Genomic DNA, 6,375 nt, shown 5'->3' with positions numbered 1-6,375 from the left:
GGAAGGCCTAGTTCGTCCCCACCACGCAAGCCATCCAAAATCAACTCGTATGTAGTTCTCGTTAGGTGCTAGCTAAAAGACCTCGAGTTACTAGCACTTGTGCAGTTCTCCTTGGTCTATAACCTATGCTCAACTCTTTAGCAAATTTGCAGCAACAAGGTAGTTGGAAGAAGCAAGAAGAAAACAAAGAAGAAGCTAGAAACTGAAGCAAAAGGTAGCCGAGAATGTGTAACCCATGCATAATTTACTCATCTCTAATTCTCTTTCTCTAATCTCTTCTTTTAGAGGTCCAATGGGCGAGCAACATCTTCTAACATGTTTCAAAAATGCCACGTGGAAGTCGCTAACTAAGGAAAACTAGTTTCTCCCGAAGCCTCTACATACAATCTGATGGACATAATTGGTCGATAGTTTCTATTGAGCAGTCAATTGTTTTTCCGACTTTTGGGGAAACTGTTGACCGACTGCAAAAAGGAGTTGACAGTTTTGTTTGAATGTTGCATAGTCTTTCATATGGTTGGACATTATCTATTAATAATTAACAAATCTCGTCATTAACTCTTAATGACTAGTACGCGACCTACCATTAACTATTAACGATGTTTAAGAACATTACAAGTGACACAAATTCAATTCCAGACGCTACCCTTTTCGATATGTGACTTTCTAGATTCATTATTAAGGTAACATCAAACACCTTTTATGCCTATCAAACACTTCAACCTATCTCAAGAATCTCTTTATCTTCTTAAGACATTTTGATGATCCAAAGTGATATTTAACAACATATCAAGATAATTTAAGTGGCAATGAATTCTATTCATTGTGAACTTATTATAATTGACGATTATCATATAATATAATTCTCCCATCACCTAATATCCTTACTAAGTAAAAGCCATGGAATAATAAATTTACAAACTCAGTAACTTTGTGTCTGATCTCATTATAGTGACTAGATGACACATCGAAAAACTCTTTTCCAATCATTCATACTGCCTTGGCCAAGGACCTTCCTATCACACTAATAGAAAACCATATAAGATGTTAATTTAATCATCATAAAGGTGACGGATCCTATCATCAAGCATTTGCCTCCATGTACCAACAATACGAAACCATACGATGAACATTTCCATCTCACAATTGAATGATTTTGTTCATCATCAAATCTCGTACACTAATATATAAGACAATTGTGTTGCTTCAAGTCAAATTGTCAATTATACAATCGCAATTTGATAACAAAATCATTACCCATTATGCCATGTGATTTGTTATTGCCGTTACATTTAGTGCATTGTTCAACTAACAATCACTCACGAATTTACTATAAGCATCACATACTTTATGGTATGCAACTCACTCCTCTTTATCTTTAGTATCTCATATTAATCAAAGTAATAAACATACGTGATAGTTCATAATTGATTAATCAAAGTCCACATTTGAAAAATCTAAAGACTAAACATTTAAGAAATCTTGTTATTGGAGAATCTCATCACATATTCTTAACAACTTAAGAATGAGATCTCTAACAGGAAATATAAGGACTTATTCATACAAAAATTGGAGAGTACTGAATGAAGATAAACTTGCAATTAAATATATACAAAGATACATCAAGTGTATTCTATCCAATAGATGTCATCCAAATCTAGTATTATGGCACATCACTAACAGATATAAAGTAAAAAAATAATAATAATAAATTGTAACAAAAATTATGGTTTAAGGGATCGAATCATAATATCCTCAAACAAGAGCCTACAATCAACAGTAAACCTGGCCATACATAATAAGCATATAGGACCCACGTTGTGCATTGTGGTGAGGTTAGAGTGATGTGTAAGAACCCTTCATTCTTTTTCATTGTCCAAGACTTTATACATATCTATATATATATATATACATATATATAATATGTTTTGTCAACCGAGTTTAAACAAAGAGTTTTTATTTAATAGAAAATCCCGTAGTTTTTCTAGATGATTACCCAATCACTTGCCTCACATTTGAGACAAATTCAATGCCTTGGTTCCGGGCAATTCTTTTTGGCATAGGGTGGTTAATTTAATTTGCATTTTGTTTTATTTTCTATATCGCATTACTCAATTTTTTTCAACTCGCTCTCAAATATTTTCCTTAAAATCTTTCTTTCTCGAAGCCTTAATAGTCATTGTAAATATCAAGTTGGACCTTTACATCAATCTAAAATGACTCTCCTTGTCACCAAAAATCGACATTTCAAATAAAACTCATTTTACCCACAAAACAAGAATCCCTAAACATAGGCATTCTTCTAACCCTAAGAAAATAATAAAGTAAGATTCATTACCTCAATGTGAGATGATCTAACCAAAATTCTTCAAAGTCTCCTCTCTAGCACTTATACTTATTTGTACTTTAACTAAAAATGGGGAGGCAAGACTTGTCATCCTCACTCTCCCCACTTTTTCTTGATTAATTTTTGCATACCCCAATTAAGGAGAGGGGACCAAAATGGTCCCAATTTTGTTGCCAGCCATAGTTGGGCAAGCTAGCTACATGCTTGGCTAGGCCAGGCAAGTTGGCCTTTTCCAGCCATATGCTTGGTGTGGACAAATATGTTAGTCACTGGCCAAAGGGTTACACGTTTCGGTAGACAACCTTTTCTAACTTAGATTTTTATTTTATTTTTTCCTCAATATATATACATTCATATCTTTGACCATCACTTTGGTCTAGTACACCAATACCCCAGTTTAATTGAACTCACTTCTTAATCCAATTTGTTACTTTTTGAGGTTAACTAAGTCACCACTTAACTTGTAAAATAAAACCAAAAGGGTCATATTTACCCATTATAAACTTTATTTCACTTATTTTTTAACCTCAAGTTATTTCCTAAATTTATTCAATTACTTTCAAAATAAAAGATAAAATTACAAGTCGTTACATCCTGTGAGAAGTTAGAGGTAGAACTCAACCTGAAAAGCTAGCTTAACAGGTGGAGGGATCCTCCTCCTTATATATAGCCCAGATCTTCCTTGTGGAGGCGATATGGGATTCTCAACACTCTCCCTCACATCGAAGCTTCTCCAGTAACTGATACATGCCCAGGTGATCGGGCAGGGTACTGGTCCATGACCACGATAGCCAAGGGTTAGCTCTGATACCATGTGAAAAGTTAGAGGTAGAACTCTGACCTGAAAAGCTAGCTTAACATGTGGAGAGATCTTCCTCCTTATTTATAGCTCAGGTCTCCCTTGTGGAGGCGATGTGGGATTCTCAACACATCATTTCCCCCAAAATAATTTTGTCCTCAAAATTCAAGATGAGTTATACTATAGACCATAAACATTGTCATATTGCATCAAATCTATGAAAACTACATCATGGGAATAAATTTGGTTATTTCTTTTGCATCTCATCCTCTTGCTCCTAGGTGACCTGTAAGCGCCCACTCTTGAATACTCCCGCTATCATAGGATATTCGAAAGAAGGTCATCACAGTGATGATATAGAACAAACCATATTAAAACAAACAACTCATTTTATTACTAACAGCAGAAACTAAATTAAAGTTCAGTTATATTTTCAATATCTCACGAGTCTAGGCTCGAAGGCCGTATAAAATAAATAAGAGGCTTTAGTATGAATTAACAAAATAAAACTCATTTCAATACATGCATCTCCAAAATATTACTAAGGATCTTCAAGCTAGAACACATCTCCGTACACCACTATCCCTAGGCCTTAGTCCCACTGGACTTGCCCTTAGTAATAAGATTTCCTTTACCTGGAATATAATACCCCAAGTACCTAGAGAATGGTAGTATATATCGAGGATAAGTAAAAAAAAAAAAACAAAATCAGTTGGATACCTTTTAAGCTGAATGTAGGCAAAGAACTCCTGAATTAAGCGTGTTTGAGCTGGGAAAACTCAATAATGGGTGAGCCTTGGAAAGTTTGCGTAAGCCCATCAGGGTAAATTGTTACGATTCTTCCTACCACTCGATGCGGGATGTTACAGGTGGTATTAAAGTCGACCCAGACTGTGTGTTGGGACCGTGTACTAGCCCAAGGTTGGGGGTACTGGATTGGGGACCGTGTAATAGCCCAAGGCTTGGAGTACTAGACCGGGGAGAGTTGAGACTAGTTGTAAGGTCGCATGATGAGGACTTCATGTGCTCAAGGGGGGAGAATGTAATACCCTAAGAGCCCAAAGAATGGTAGCATATATTGAGGATAAGTAAGGAAGAAAACAGCACTAGCTAGATATCTTTTGGGCTGAATGTAAGCAAAGAACTCCCAGGTTAAGCGTGCTTGAGTTAGGGAAGCTCAAGGATGGGTGACCCTTGGGAAGTTTGCGTAAGCCCATCAAGGTAAGTTATTCCGATCCTTCCTATCGCTCGATGCAAGATGTTACATGGAATGACAAAGAAGATCAAGTGAGCCATAAGGCTCAGCAAATTCGAGGAACAATAAACAATATATAGGATCCAAGAACATGATGACACCAAGAAGAGTATCAAAGACTCCGCAATTATGTATAAGATTCATAATTTATGAATTTATCAAATTAAATTTAAATGCATTATGACACCATGTACCACTATGCAAATGTGCATAAATCTCAATGTCAGTATCAAATCTCGCAGGCTCTCAAGCCATCAATCAACACATACAAAAGTGCATCATTTTAATAAAATCTCACAAATAAATATAGAGCCAACCTGTCAGGCTATGGCCACCTCGTCCTGTATTAAGTTGTAACGATCCGCCTTCCGGAGCCCCTGCTAGCATAAAGGATCCGTGAGAGGGTCATTACTTAAATGATATAAAACCATAACACAACTGAAACTCATACACATACCTCTTAATAGAACCATATTATTTTATCTCATAACATTTCATAATCATCCTTACATAACTATTTACACTGCAAGCCCACCTGGGCTTACACAACATACACTTAACTCATGAACATGGAAGCATTACCCTGACCAACCACACGACACCCAAGATCTAGTTTCGAGAGGACTCTGCACTTGCTATATTGACTCAACGATCTGAACCCATCCCCGTCGAAGGTACCTAGAATGATAGAAAAACAAACGTGAGTCACAAGACTCAGCAAGCTCGTGAAGGAAAGACTGTAGGTTAAAGTCATAACTCTTCCCATAACACCCCATGCAATTCATGCCAATGCAACGTCATATCATGCCATGCCCAATACCTGTCTTATTTCTATATGCATAAACATATAATAAACTTTACATAAATGGTCCTTGGGGCCCACATAACACACACACTAGCTCCCAAGTCCAACATACAAACCTATTAACAACTTTTTTATAGGCTACCATACCATTTCCTTTACACGTCCCTTCCTGTCACTCACAACATAATCTTTCGCTGTGAGTCTCACCCTAGGGTCTTACTGTTGCTGTGGGTCTTACCCCAAGGTCTTTCTGTGGGCTACTTCCATGGCCTACGCTCTATGGTGGGTGCCACCCATCACCCATACTCATCATTTAAAATCGCACATTCTCACCATGTAATGCAACAAATAGGAAATGCAATGGCTTTTACAATATAAACATGATAACAAGGCCCCCATAAACCAAGCATCAGGCCATGCTACGCCCACATAGGAATACACACATGTCAAATGCTCTATATGCATCGGCTCACCTAAGGAACCCAAATTGGCTCTTAAACTAATCGGATCATGCAAATGTTCACACATCCCATCACACACAAAGCATGTCCCCCAACTGAATGCAACCCAGTCCCTATGCAGCACACACACCATGATATGCACAAATCAAGGCGGGAATCTAGCAGTACCAACTCTTTTGGCTCGTCTAGCGCTTATCGTAATAGTCGATGACTAGTGCCCATACATCCAGCCATCAACTGCTACAACCCACGGTCGACAGTCAGTGGCTTTGTACCCTATACCCTTAAGACACACATGATCAACATTTTATTCATATTTTTTAGACTCAACATTGCATAACATTTCTCCGTAACTATTCACGTACATAACCACATAAAACATCATAATATCGTTCTCATTCTCCTCTCTTATCATGTTAATGAACTATTCACTTTTCTCATTAAACCCTTTAACATAACCCCATAACCCTTACCAACTCTTCGAAAAAACTAACCCATCGGGTTCGGCAACATTCCCAAGGAAAGCGGAGCAGTACGAAGCCCCGTGACGGAGGAAGTGAACGACACCAAAACATCATTTACTTAACTTATTTATTCACCAATAGACCCATTATTATCATACAAGTTATGGAATGGTTGCCACGCGGATTATCGTTTTTAATGCGTGGAACCAAGTCACGGTAAGGGAGGGAATTAAATACGAGAAAC

This window comes from Diospyros lotus, chromosome 2 (genome assembly GCF_014633365.1).
Source record: "Diospyros lotus cultivar Yz01 chromosome 2, ASM1463336v1, whole genome shotgun sequence".
NCBI lineage: Eukaryota > Viridiplantae > Streptophyta > Magnoliopsida > Ericales > Ebenaceae > Diospyros > Diospyros lotus.
The sequence above is the reverse complement of the archived record's forward strand: the minus strand, read 5'-3'. Positions refer to the sequence as shown.